Source organism: Vulpes lagopus, chromosome 2 (genome assembly GCF_018345385.1).
Source record: "Vulpes lagopus strain Blue_001 chromosome 2, ASM1834538v1, whole genome shotgun sequence".
Lineage (NCBI taxonomy): Eukaryota > Metazoa > Chordata > Mammalia > Carnivora > Canidae > Vulpes > Vulpes lagopus.
Window position 1 is genome coordinate 134,413,683 of NC_054825.1, and position 15,423 is coordinate 134,429,105.

Below are 15,423 nucleotides of genomic sequence, written 5' to 3' on the forward strand. Positions count from 1 at the left end.
ACCAGCATGGGGCATTTATGGCATTTATTGCAATCAGTGGGCCTACCATGACACATCACATCATTCTCGCTCAAAGTCATAGTTTACATTACAGTTCACTCTTGATGTTTTACATTCTATGGGTTTGCATAAATGTATAATACAGTGTATCTTCCATTGTCCTATCATGCAGAGTAGTTTCACTGCTTTAAAAATCATCGATGTTCTGCCTCTTTATCCCATCTTGCCCCCCTAATCCCTGGAAACCACTGATCTTTTTACTCTCTTCAGAGAGGTTTTTTTAATGATTTTATTTATTTCTCCATGAGAGAGAAAGAATGAGAGGCAAAGACATAGGCAGAAGGAGAAGTAAGCTCCTCATGGGGAGCATGATGTACGACTTAATCCAAGGACCCTGGGATCACCACCTGAGCCAAAGGCATACACTCAACCACTAAGCCACCCAAGTGTTCCTAGAGTCCCTTCCAGAGTGTCATCTAGTTGGGATCCTACAGTGTGTAGCCTTTTCAGATTTACCTCTTTCACATCATGATATCAATGTAGGCTTCCTTCATGTCTTTTCAAGACTTAATGCCTCATTCCTTTTTAACTCTGGATAATGTTCATTGTCTGGATGTTGATTTATCCTTTCACCCTTTGAAGGACATCTTTATATAGTTCCCAGTTTTGGCAACTATGAATAAAGCTCCTACAAACTTTCTTTTTATTTTTTACACCACTATTGAGCCTTAATGCACGTACCATATAATTCACCCATTAAAAGTGTGCAATTGACTGGTTTTTAGTGTATTCACAGTGTTGTGCATTCATCACCACAATCAACCTTAGAACATTTTCATTTTTCTAAAAAGAAATACTTTCCCCATGGGCTTCTTTCAGTTTTCAATCTTCTCATTCCTCCTGCCTCCACCCACATTACCCATTAATCCACTTTTGTCTATTGATTTGTCAGTTCTGGAAATCTCATATGAGTGGAATCATACAATATGTGGCCTTTTGTATCTGCCTTCTTTCACTTAGCATAATGTTTCATGGTTCATCTATGTTGTTTTTTTTTTTTAAAGATTTATTTATTTATTCATTCAGAGAGAGTGAAGAGAGAGGCAGAGACACAGACAGAGAGAGAAGCAGGCTCCATGCCGGAAGCCCGATGTGGGACTTGATCCTGGGTCTCCAGGATCACACCCCAGGCTGCAGGCAGTGCTACACCGCTGTGCCACCGGGGCTGCCCAGTTCATCTATGTTGTAACATGTATCAGTACTTCTCTCTTTTTATGGCAAATCATATACCATTGTATAGATATACCATGTTGTATTTAGAGATTGAGCAGTTGAATATTTGAGCTGTTTCTACTTTGACTTTTATGAATAAATCTACTTCTGTACATGTTTTGGTGTGGATGTATGTCTTCATCATTGCTCGCTTATTCATTTTTATGGTTACTTAAAGTCATACTTCCTGTAAGCTTGTTGCTTTCTGAGATTTGAATATTAAAACCATATAGATTCCCTATAAAATGAGATTTCTGGGGTCTAAATGCAACTTTTATCAAGTATCTGGGTGCATTGATTTGCCCTCCTGGCAACACTCGCAGAATTAGCCCTTGAATCAGAGGGATGATGGGGACGTGCTGATTTTTAAAAGTAATGAACACCTTATGTTCTCAAGGATCTATTCTTAGAAACTCAGAACAGGGTGTGGGAAGAGTAAATGCACTCCAGCCAGAGGGAACACGAGCAAACCTAGAACATATTTAAAATACACGTCTGGTCACACTAAAGCATGATATGTTCCAGAGATGAGAATAGCAAAACAATAGGCAGAAAAGGTAGAAAGGGAATCAACTGTGACAGCTTTTACATGACAGTTTAAGACACTTGAACTTTGTACTGATGGCAGTGGGAAGCTCATAGCCGGAAGAATTACACACTCTGTTTTGAGGATGACTGTCAAAAGAGAAGCTGGTTGAGAGTTCATGAGGAAATATGCAAGTTCATCACTGTATCACATAAGATTCCCTTGCAGATGATAGAAAACCGGATGAATTCTGGCTTGCTTCATTTCAATTTATTGACTTATATTTCTCTGCAATATAGGAGTAGATGGAGCTTCTGACTCCCTACCCCTAGGTTATGCCTCCCAGTGTTGACTCATTCTCAAGACACTTCTTACTTATAGTCCTGAGATGGCATCCAGCCAGGGGAAACAGACTTGTTGTCCCAGTGTTCTCGACTTGAGTCCCACCATTCAGGTGAATGGCACCAGCTCAGGTCATAGGAACACTCCTGAAATCATTACTGGGAACTGGAGAATACTATTGGGCTGGTCCTAGCCAGCGCTACTCAAACTGTGGTTCATGCATAGGTACTGGTTCTCACATCCTTGTTACCATCTGCAACAAGTATAGAAACTGAGGAGGGTTAGAAGCTTCTATTGCAATTTGACAGTAATTGAGTCTAATAATGAAAAATTGTGGCTTATATTTATTTTGTTTGTCTTTTTTGCGTGTCATTTTTTCAGTAATTTCTTTGCATCATTTTCTTTTATGCAAGTATCAGTCCATTGTGTCTGGGGGAGTAGGGGAGGAAGCAAACTGGTCCCTCACCAAATGTCTGAGAAACTATGGTCTGATGTAAATGCTCCATTGTGAAATCTGGGAGTGAGTCAGCATTCTGAAAGCACACAGGGAGACTTTGGGAAGCTCCTTCTTTCCCTTGTGCCATGAGAGGGGCAAAAATAAATGTCTGCTATAATCATGAGTCCTAATTGGAGAGGGAATGATACTCCCAGGCTTACTTCACCTCTTTCATTTTCTCATGCATTCTACGTTGACCTGCTCTTCTTTAGAGTCCCTGATAAGAATTAACTCTGCATAAGCTCTGGGTATGGCCATTTTAAGAAGCTAAACATTCCATCCACATTCACCTACCCTTCCCTTTGGAACTTTTATGACTAGAATCAAAGCATTTGAATGGCTTTCCTAAACCATTAGGAGAAAAACAACGTTGAGTGAGACTAACACAAGGTAATTTCTAAACTGAGCCAAATTCTTTAGCCATGCTTTTGGCACTGAGGTCTGGAAACCCCAGAGCCCTATACGAGGTCTAAAGGAAAAAAAAAATGCTGAAGACGAATTTCAGGGATCTCATTTTCTCATTAAAAATACACTTTAGAAAATTATTATAGGTTAACTCGGGAGGGCTGTTGAATGGCAAGGAAATATGTGCAACAATTTGGCAAATTTAGCTTTCATTTCTTTCTTTCAAAATAAAATGGAAACAATAACAACAAAATTAAAATAAAATTTAAAAACCATAATCTAAAAGAGAATTTTGATTCTTTGTAGTTAAAGCTCTGCAATTAAGGTTTTGCTGGAAAACAACCTGTGTTTGGAATCTCAGTGTCCACAAAGGGGAATATAGGCACAGATTTGAGATGTCTGCTGCACTCAGAGCTGGAAATGACCTAGGAAAAACCTTCTAGTCTGGCTTTCTCTTTTAACAAGTGGGAAACTGAGGCCACAGCAGTCTTACTTCTTCCCCCTGTAGTTCTTTCATGTGTGTGTGGGCCTGTACGTATGTGTGTATGTGTGTATATGTGTATTTTCTGTCAGAAGCCTTGGAAACTTGGATTCTGCACAGTTTTAACATAATTCAGACACACTATGTGGGACTCCTTTCTTTCTGGAGTCCTAACACTTTCTATATGAAGGCAGTTGTTCAGTAAGCACCAAATTTTACCCAGTGCTGCCTCAAAATGTGAAGTTTTTGCCTAAGTGAGCTTTACAAACAATAGAGGTAGTAACTTTTTACATGTGAAAATCTAATGGAAATCTAATGTATGCCTTCACATGTTCCACCAACAAATAAACTGAATATAATGTTCCTTCATGACTCAAGCTTGGTCTAATAAACAGCTGTGATATTCCAAAGGAGCTGGAGTATAAATTTCAACATATAGACACAAATGCACACTGGCCCCAAAACCTACCATCATAAAAAAAATAAATATCCATCACTTAGAATTAGTGGATTACTTCTTTTTCATATAAGCACAGTGGTTGTTTATCAAATCCATACAGAGTATAAAACTGACCTATGACAGAATGACCTTTAGCAGGGTACAAGACTCTCCTTAAGAGTTAATGTGGTTTAGGTCACCCCTGCAGGGGTGAGGGAGGGAACTCTAAGGAAAAATGGAACAGAACAAACTTATGTTTGATGGGTACTAAATATGTGTCCCAAAGTCTCACTCATTTCATTTCTTAACTCTCTGGTGAGGGAAGAAATATTTTTCTCATTTTACAGATAATGGAACTCAGGCCCAAGAGACTAAATAACTTGCCCCAGACCACAGAGCAAAAGGTAAAAAGTGAAGCTATGACTGAGCTTGCCATGGTCCCAGGCCTACATCTTCACTCCACATCACACCGTCCCAGAGAGCAGAGCCCCTGGGCCTCGGGCCTTCCTGCTTCTCTTTCATTATCATACTAACAGTCATGTTTTGTGATAGAGCAAAAGCCCCAAAACTTCCTGGGTTAAAACAAAGGACATTTTGTTTGCTCACAGTTCTGCCATCTGGGCCAGGCTTAGTCAGGTAACTCTTCTGCTGATCTTATCAGTGGTCACTTGTATGGATGCACTCCACTGGTAGGGCCTGGGCTTGGCTGGGCTTTTCTCCCATGGCCTCTCCACATAGCTCCAGCAGGGTCACAGAGTCCTCTATGGAGCAGATCAGGGCTCAGGGCTCAGAAGCAGAACTTCTCAGGCTTCCCGTATAGATACAGGAAGTAGTACAGCATCACTCTGCCACTTCTAGACTGAATAAGTCACAGTCCTTGTTCCAGTTCAAAGACAGAGGACTACATAAGGGCAAATACAGGGAGATGTGATCACAGGGACTCAGCAGTGTCACAGGGGTCACCCTAAAGTTTGCTGTGTTTTCTGTTCCTTGTCATTTTATGTCTAGTTTTCCTCTCTTCTCCTGTTTCTCCACTGTCCACTACTCATTCTTGGTTTTCCTGCATTGAACCTGGCCTTCCTTAGCCAGCTGCAGAGGATTCTTACCTTCACATTCACATCCGTGAACTGACCAAACTCACATCATGTCAACTCTGGTCTGGAGGTCCTCCTTCTTTGCAGCTCAGCTGTTCTACCAACAGAGATTCCTTTGTGGGTTTTGGTTGCTGTTTTGCTTTGCTTTTGCTTTGCTTTCCCACCTGGCTCCAATGCTGGAAGTATAGCTTAAAGGGAAAGAAGACATTCCTGAGTCAAGAAGCAACTTAAGTGAATACATGTCAATGCTTTGCCCTTATAAATACAACCTAGAACTTGTGATCTGTAGTTTTACCTGCAAGAAGGCAAGATGTTGGGTTCAATGGCCAAATCAACAAATCAATGGTACATGTTTTACATGACTTAAATTTCCTTAGCTATCATTCACCAGGGCAGAGAAAGAAGGAAGGGTCACAGGAATCAGATAATTCTGATTACAATTCTGGTTCACAGCAGGTTGCTTCTTACATGTGGCTAAAATGAGATCAGATTACATTTCCATTGAATTGTTCAACCTGTCTGATCACTGCTTTGTGCTATCATGAGAGATTCAAAAGTACCAAGAATTAGCCTGAGCCAAAACAGGCTGTGCAGTTACCACAGCATAAGAAGGGCAAAGCTAATGAGAAAAATAATTATGAAAACACGCAGGTGAAGATCCTTGCAGGTGGGATCATGGGTTTCCATTTGAAGTCCTAGGGAATTAAAATGAAAGTGAAAATAAAAGTTTAAATGTGAATTATCCTTCAAGAGTATCTAAATTCATTCACTGACAATTTTATCATTGTTTCTTTTATTCTTCTCCTGAGGCCAGTCTTTTAATCCTTGATTGTTGGATTATATATAGGCCAGATATGTAGGTGCAAAAATGACGGGAATTAAGTTCAATTGGGCTATTTATACATCTAAATTGCTCAAGTGAAGGAGGCAACAGAGATAAAATGTCTTCATTATTATTTTAGATTAATTCATTGACTCTAATCTTATCTGTGCTCTATAGTCACAAACATCAAAAGTTGATTGAAAATGTGCATAAATTCATACATAAATGAATTATACATGAATTTATTATAGCCTTCATGATTTACACAAATCCAATTAACATTCTATGAAACTTCTGGAGAATCTGACTAGATTCTAAGGTTTTCAGGATGAAAAATATGTTTATCACGGAAAATTTTGAAGAAAGAATATGAGATGGGACTAGCCACACTATATATTTAAATTTAAATATAAGGTCATATCATTGAAATAATTTACTACTGAAAGAAGAAACAATGTATAGATACCAAACATAGACTAGAGCTAGTGCAGAAATAGAATTAGATCTGTGTATGAATTTGCTAGAAAATAAAAATGACATTACCAGAAAGGAACTTGTACAGGAGTAACTGGGTAGGAATTTAGGGAAAATAAAATTAGTTTAGATGCAGCTATCATAGTGTATAACAAAATAAGTCCAGGTACATCAAAAAGTAAAATATTTAAAAATGCCCTTTTTCCAAATGCCCATTCAAACAAGGTGATAGATCTGTGAATTTAAAACCCAGGATGAGTAATGCCTGGGTGGGTCACTTGGTTAAGCCTTTGTCTTTGGCTGAAGTCATGATCCTGGGATCCTGGGATGGAGCCTTGCATTGGGCTCCCTGCTCAGTGGAGAGTCAGCTTCTCCCTCTCCCTCTGCTGATCCCCCTTCTTGTGTTCTCTCTTTCTCTCTGCCAAATAAATAAATAAGATAATTTTTCAAAAAAACAGGATGACCTTCTAAGCTTAAAATCATTTTAAGAAATCATAAAGCAAAATACCCAACTGGTAAGATTACATAAAATTTAAAACTTCTACTTGTTGAGGGGGGACCCATAAACTGCTACTTTTAAAAAAGCAGACTGGGAAACTTACTTTCAGGAAATTTAGCAAAAAATTAGCATCTTTAAAAAGGCAGAATTTCATTACTGTAACAAGAGAGGACATTTTCATATTTATTGTTTGTTGGTGAATATTTTTTGTCAATGGCCTTTGTTCAAGGCAACAGAATTAATCTCCTTAAAACTCCAATTCCTTATGACATTTCCTTATTACAAATGTATAGTGATTCGATTGCTTACCATTCTCTGATCTCAGCCATTTCCGTACATATGCATTTGACATATCCCTATACCATCTGCACCCAGTATTTATTTAATAATTTTCTTTAAATCAACTCTGTTTCACCTAAATAAACCCACTTTGTCCTAACCAATAATTTCTATGAAATTGTTAGATGTTAAATTTAATTCCACAAACTTTGAGCAAAGCAGATGATCTGACCCTTCACAATGTACGTGAGCCTCCTCCAATCTGGTAAAGGACTTAAGAAAAAGACTGAGGTCCTCTGAAGAAGGACTGCCTTCGGACTGCCTTAAGATTTAAGACTGCAATATCAGCTCCTGCTGGAATTTCCAGCCTGATGGCCTGCACTGCAAATTTTGAACTTGCCAACTTCTATATTCACAAGAGCTGACTCCTTAAAACAAATGCCCACCATTACTCCTCTGTCTGTCTCTTTCTCTGTGTGTGTGTGTGTGTGTGTGTGTGTGTGTGTGTATTCATATCCTATCCTATTGGTTCTGTTTCTCCAGAGATCTCTGACTAACACCCTTACCAGCCTTCGGCAACACTGACTTTCCAAATTACAGTCAAATGTCTTGGCCTAGATGCCAATGCTTACCTTAATCTAGCTCTTCCTTCCTTTTCCATGTCCACTTTGTGTGACTTTCCAATGTGTCTCTGCTTTTTTCCAGCTGATCACCTCACATCTATGTTTTGCTCAGCATTCTGTGGACAACGCCTTGACTTGCCTAGCCTCCCACATTCCTTTAGGGCCTGGATAGATTTCCACAAAAGGAGCTAAGGAAGAAATAAGACATAGAATAAGATCCTCACACCTAGAAATATATAAAACCAGCTCTGGCAAGTAGGGTTTCATCTCACATGCCAATTCTGACTAATTGGTGGCGGTTACTTGGAAGATTTTAAGAAGGATTCAGAAGCCACCTATGTCAGAAAGAATGTAGGGATCTACTAGTGATATCTGACGGTAGAAGGGGAAGAAGGGCCAGAGTGATAATAAACCTTATATGTAATTGCCACCTCTGGCTTGGTTATTAAGGAAACTGGCCAAGAGTATTTTCCTGAGCCCTTTCCAATGCCTTTTCAAGCAAGGTATTAGATCTATAATTTTTTTTTGCAAAAACTAATCTACATTTACATATGTAGGGAAAGTCAACAAGAGCATTGAGACAAATGGAGGAGTACATTTGCCTCCTAAAAATATTCTTCACATAATACCAAATGTTGAGACAGAATTTGCCTGCTGGGGCAAGTAATTTTGGGAATACAAACAACCCAAGATGCCAGCTTAGCTTTTCCTTGACCATGCTGCCCAGCACCCAGACATTGGGCCCTCCTCATAAATCCCTTTGCCCCAATTCTCATGGGACAGCAAAAGTTGCATTGGTCCCTCCCCCACATCCCTGTCTTTTCATCCCTGAATTGCTTAAATGAGAGCAGCAGCAACCCTCTTCAGAACACCAGGATCAGAGTAATTGATACAGATCTTCCTGAAAATTAATCAAAAACCATCCTAGTAGAAAATCACCCTATGTCTGGTTTTCAGTGGTTCTTTCCCATAGTCTTTCAGGTTGGGGGTGAGGGTAGCAGGATTATTTATACAGCTGAATTAAGTTACTTTCATTCATTCTGGACTTGAGCACTTATTTCCAATAGGACAGTGTGAGAGGCACTAAAGATACAAAGAGAAATTGTGTTTGGTCTCTGCTTTCAAGGAGCTTCTGGCATAATCAATAGTCAAAGAATATAGAGAAACATATCTTAGACCAAGGTCAACAAACTTTTTTGTAAAATAATAAATGTTGTCAGCATTGCAGGTCATGTGCTTTCTGTTGCAACTGCTCAACTGTGCTGTTGTAATAAAAAAAAAAAAACAGCCTTGGATAGTACTTAAATAGATTGTCATGGCTGTGTTCCAATAAAAATCTGTCTACAGAAAAAGGCTGCTGGCCAGATTTGGCCTTTAGTTTGCTAATCACTGACTCAGACTTATTGGAAAATTAGGACCTGAGATGAGTATCTCTCAGAAGAAAAGGTTAAAAAAAAATGGACCCATTTTTGTTTAGTGTAGCTGTTTGCATAATCAGAACCTTATTCCTTATGGTGATTTAAAAAAATTTATTAAAACTCCAAACAAGATCTATGGCCATCTCCTGTGAGGAAATAAAGCAATTATATTTAATGTTAGAATGGCTTTATTCACTTAAAAATATTTTTAATTCAAGATTTGCCATGGTCATAATTCATTTAATGAGGAGCAATTGCTAAATATAAAAATGATGCTGTAGACATCCACAGGGCAGAGTGGAGAAAGCCCTGGAGGGAAATAAGAAAAGTCTCATTTAATGTGCATGGTGGAAATGTGTCCCTGTCATGTACAGAGTTCTTAATTTTTCAAATCCTCATGGAATATTCTGGAAAAATCACCCTTGCCCCAAAACATCAACTAAGGTTTCCTTTCTCATTTTTGTCCCCTCCAGCAACAAGAAATTAACTGAGCAATAGGGCAAATAAAGAAGTCTGGGGAAAATGTGGTGGAAGATCAGAAAGTACACCTAATATTAGTACTAATGTTAGTTCTAATGAAATCCTGGCCTTACAGAAAGAACTGTTTCCAAGAAGTTGATTTGACAAGTCCATTGAATCATGAAGGCTTTGGGGCTATGGAGCCACCAGCTCAGCTTGTATGACAAAGCAACATATCTCACAAAGTCTATCGCACTTTTCCTCAATGATATCATTACACTTCATAGTGTCTTAAAGATTATGAAGAAAAGTACTCTTTGTTTCACTGTGAAACCAACATCCAGTCAGATTCAGCTTTGGTCAGTAGCACAATCACCACCATCATTCACAAAATGACTTTCATTTCTAGAGGCAACAAAAGAAGCAAAACTGAGGAAGTGAGGGATGCCTGGGTGGCTCAGCGGTTGAGCGTCTGCCTTCGGCTCAGGTCGTGATTCCAGGGTCCAGGATCCAGTCCCACATCTGGCTCCCCATAGGGAACCTGCTTCTCCCTCTGCCTGTGTCTCTGCCTCTCTCTCTCTCTGTGTCTCTCATGAATAAATAAAATTAAAAAAAAAAAAAAAACGAGGAAGAGGCCACCTGGCAGATTTCACTTCTATATCACTGATGCCCCTGATCTTTCCCTGATATACAATTACCTTTATATTTAAATCCCCAATCAAAATATTCCACAGATGTCAGTTGATAAATATATCTTTTACTCCCAATTAGGTATTTATCTACATTTTCAAAACAGGACTCCTAAAGTCCAAAGCATCATTACAGCTCTAGTATTGTTTCCTAATGGCAAAACTCCAAGCGTCATGAGTGATAAAATGACTTTATTAAGCAAGGGAAACAGGTTCTTTTCAAACTAACACTGACTAGTTTCACAAGCACTTATGAAACAGTCTTCATAGATTAAGACTGTTGTGGGTAACCAGCTGTCCACTCACCATATCAAACATGTTTCTCACAAATTTAAACACAAATTGTTATGTCATTTTAGGCTATCCAGTGGGTCTAGTTAACTAAGTTTCTTTCTGTGTTTACAAAAAGCCTCACTCTCAAGAATGTGAAATAAAACAAGAAACATGCATCTCCTGGTTGCCCACTCTATTTATTATATAGTGCTAGATGCTGGGAACACTAAGAAATGTGAGGCATGATTCCTGTCCTGAAGTAGTTTGCGTGGTCAAAACAAAAATAAATAGTAAAGCAAATCATTCTTTGATAGGTATAAGTCCCTACAAAACTGCAATAACACAGTCACCAAACTACTCAGGTTTTTTTGTTTTCCTTTGTTTTGTTTTTACTGGTTTCCCATTGCACTTAGAATAAAGACACAACTTCTTAATAAGATTGATGAAAATTCTTGGCCCTAAGTGACAGTCTTTTCTTGAGCCATAGATCTACTTGCTTTCTCTACTCTGTACATACGATCCATCTTTCAGTTCCTTGTTCTTGCCATATTTCCTCCCACCTCAGGGCCTTTGAACAGGCTTTTCCCCTTTTCCAGAGTGAAGGTTCTTCAATCTGTTCCCTCCCTAGATGGTTTCTTTTCATTATCAGCACTTATATCAGCTTTTAACCTTCCACCCCCACCACATTATGTGCTTTCATTGCCTCCATAGGCTTATCCTTGGTATTTTTCACTGTAGCAAATCATCTATTCATTTTATAATTATTGTATTAATATATTTCTCTCACCTCAAAGCTCCATGAAAGCAAGGAAAGTGTGTATTTTTAGCTTATCACTGAATCACTTATGTTTAGCATATAATCGGGACCCAAAAGATATCTGTCTGAATAAATGGATGAACAAATAAATGAATATCTGAATTTATATAAATAAATCTATATCTTTTTATTTGATAATAATAATTTAATATATAATCATTAAAGTCTAAAGTTCATTCAGCAAATGTTTAAAAATTCCTATTATGTACATGGCACTCTGCTAGACACTGGAATATAAATATAAAGACACTGTCCCTCTCCAAGCTGCCTGCTGAGAGATACAAATAAGTAAACAGATCATTACCACCTAACATATGTTATAGGGAAGAGAGGTCCAAAGTGCCATGAGAACACCAGACAAGAATTAACTGTGTCTGGGGCAGCTGAGGAAGACTCCTAAGGATGTGATATTTGAGCTCTTAAAGAAGAAACGGAAGCATAATGGGTAAACTAGTGAGAGAAGGTATTCTATTCCATGAAGAAAATAAAATGTGAGAGGCACCTACCTGGGTGGCTTAGTTGATTAAGCATCCAACTCTGGATTTCGGCTCAGGTCATGATCTCAGGATTGTTAAGATCAAGCCCTGTGTCAGGCTCCACACTGGTTGTGGAGCCTGCTTGAGATTCTCTCTCTCCCTTTCCTTCTGCCCCTTTAGCCCCTACTCTCTCCCTCTGTAAAGAAGAAGAAGAAGAAGAAGAAGAAGAAGAAGAAGAAGAAGAAGAAGAAGAAGAAGAAGAAGAAGAAGAAGAAGAAAAGAAGAAAAAGAAATGGAACATGAAAAGAATTGAAAGATTTGAAGAGGTTGGGATAGGCATGGAAAAACAAATCGTTTGGTACCATTGTGACTGAGACATGTAGAATGGGAATGACTTGAGATGGGGTGCAGACTCTAGGCTGAGGTACAGTGATGAGGGCATGAGAATCTGAGGTAAGAATAACCTGCCCAAGTGGGACAAAATGGCAGTTGGTGGCAGGTACAGAACAGAGGCTGGCAAAGGACTAAAAAAGAAAAAATTGCCTCCGTGGGAACAATGGGGGATATCTGGGAATCAGGGACCTCCCTAACTGGACTCACATCTTCAAAATCACACTTCCTAATGATAATAATCACATGGCTGTTAAAATACACATTCTAGGAACATATCCCGACCCCTCTGAATCAGCATCCCCAATGGAACAGATCGGAAATCTGAATATTATTTTTTAAGACTTTATTTCTTTATTCATGAGAAACACAGATAGAAAGGCAGAGACACAGGCAGAGGGAGAGGCAGGCTCCATGCAGGGAGATTGATGTGGGACTCGATCCCGGGACTCCAGGATCATGCCCTGAGCCAAAGGCAGAAGCTCAACCACTGAGCCACCCAGTTGTCCCTGAATTATTGATATTGAGGAAGCTTGAGAAACTTCTATTCCACCTTAATGCAAGGCTCACCACCCTTTTTCCCAGCACTGTCCATTGGCCTATCAGGGGTGTGGCTGTCCAAGAAAAGGACTTTTCAAAGATGACTTGCTTTCCTTTCTCAACTTTAGCTTACAACATAATGATCCTTATTTCCAATTTAACAATAAAATATGACTGCTAGTGCAGGGAAAATACAAGTATAGTCAACACACACAGTAGCCAACAATTGCATAAGCTACTGGAGAAAAAAAAAAGTCAGCTAATTGTGCACGAAAGAAAGAGAAACTAGACTCTGTGCAGAAGGAAGAAAGCCCATGAACTTCTTCCATTAGTGCAGTGGGCATGGGTGATTTCTTGGGTCTTCAAATCCATTTGCTTCTCCCCAAGTGACTATCAAGTCACCAGTTGGTCTCCAAGAGTTGTGTGCCCAATTGTAGAACAATGGAAGTTCTTTCAACACTTAGTTGTTGAGCTTCTCACTGACAGAGAATGGAGAAAGGGTACTTACTAACACAGCCTCATCTGAGTTTACCACACCCCTATACTGGAAAACAACACAAAAACAATAACAAAACACTTTCAATGCTATCAGTGTTGAGAATTGAGGTGGCCATACTATAATCATTTGGATGCCATCCCTTCACTTAGCCCACACACTTCCTGTGGCCAGCTGGGTCAGTGTTTAACTATCTATGACTGCAGATGTAAATGGACACTTGGGTGTTGCATGAACCATTTCTTTTTTTTATTATTATTGTTTAAATTTTAGTTAGTGAACATACAGTGCAATATTGGTTTCTGGAATAGAATTCAGTGATTCATCACTTACATACAACACCCATTGCCGATCACAACAAGTGCTGTCTTTAATATCCATCACCCACCTAGCCCATTCCCCACCCATTTCCTTCCATCAACCCTCAGTTTGTTCTCTCTCATTAAGAGTCTCTTATGGTTTGTTTCCTTCTTTTTTCTTCTTTTCCCCCTTTTTATATGCATTAACCATTTCTAATGAAGAGCTTTTGCCCTTCTTGGAAATCCAGCTGGGTAACTGCCTCCAAGCCCAGAACTCATTGAAAAACAAGGCAGTGGGATCTCTGGTTGTTTGTATAATTTCCTTGATGATTTTAGTTAAATAATTTTCACAACTCTATGCCTCAGTTTCCCTACCCTTCAATGCAAATGCTTTTTAACCTGTATCATATAATACTATAAAAATGAAAGATATTTTTAAGAGTTTGCTGGACAGTATATCAAAATTATTTGTTGGCATCAAGCCATATTTAAAAGGTAGCCTTTTGTATCAGTGGGCAAATATGTATACTCTGTTTTTCTCATTTTTAAATTGGATTCAATGATGCTGAATTGACAGTAGGGACCCCATTTGAGACAACAGCAAATCGTAGGAAGGGGGAAGGTTTGTTCAAAAGCAGGAACTTAGAGGTGAATACTGCTATGTCTATATGTCATCTTTCTTCCTTAATGACATTTGAATGTAAGATAGGATGCTCTTAATAAAAGATGACTTGCTTTCTAACATGTTTTACTGCTGATTTGGTAAAAGAGGATTTGGAGGAGGAAAATAATGACAGTTGAGAGGGAAAAAGAGTAATTCCTGGATGTTACTGAGCTGTAAACCAATTCCCACAAATATCAAAAATTGCACTTGGTAGGCCCGTGTATTTAAATGAGGATCCCAGGAAAAACTGAGCATTGATTTGTAAATGGTCATCTCCAAATTTTATGGATACAATACCCAGTCACAAAATGATCCATGGAGTTTTCCAAGATTTCTTTGCCCTTTATTCACAGTGGGATTTCTCAAAGTATGTTTTCAATGGATAATAAGAATTGTACGGAAAAAACAAAATAGGAGGTTCATGTTCAGAGCCCATGTATATGTACACTTGGTTCATGACAAAAATGAAACCAGGAAGTGGAGAAAGAATAGTCATCATAATAAATGGTGCTAGAACAACTGGGCATCCATAAGGGAGAAAATGATATTGCATCTATGACATTAGAGTAAAAAATAAATCACACTGCATATTTGACATCTCATATACAGAGCAGTGCTTCTCAAAGTGTGGTCTATGCACCACTGGCATTCAGGTCATCTGCATGATAATTAAATATATAGATTTGCTAGATTACCTTAGACTTGCTGGTTTTCTAAGAATGAGACCTAAGCATCTGTATTTTATCAAACTCCCCTAAATGAGTTTTAGCCCACTAAAGCTTGACACCAGCAGAGTGTTTGGCAGTTAGGAAAACAACCATCTGAATCCAGGCTCTGCCATTTATGGGCAAATTAATCTGTCTAAAAGCAGTTTTCCTATTAGTAAAGTGGTGATAATATCAACCTCATAGATAGGTTGCAATGATTAAATGAGATACTGTATATACAGTGCTTAGCACAGTCTTAGTTCATCATAAACACTCATTAATGTTAAAACTATTTCCCACACCCAGTAAACCTACTAGAAGTATTTTTAGTCACAAAAATTTTCAAATTATAAAATCATACTTTGGGACTGGTAATACTAGATGTAAAGGACATACCTTTATCATGTGTATTAATAGTAAGTGGTGAGTATTTGGACCTGAG

General features: G+C 38.6%; 1 long non-coding RNA gene across 1 annotated transcript in view; it reads right to left on the minus strand.

The window, feature by feature from the left end:
* Window positions 1-5,073: 5,073 nt before the first annotated feature.
* LOC121484916 overlaps window positions 5,074-15,423 on the minus strand; it is a 158,186-nt gene continuing 147,836 nt past the window's right edge. The window contains exon 3 of the long non-coding RNA XR_005986154.1: window positions 5,074-5,243. This is a non-coding gene — a long non-coding RNA (uncharacterized LOC121484916). The remainder of the gene's footprint in view (window positions 5,244-15,423) is intronic.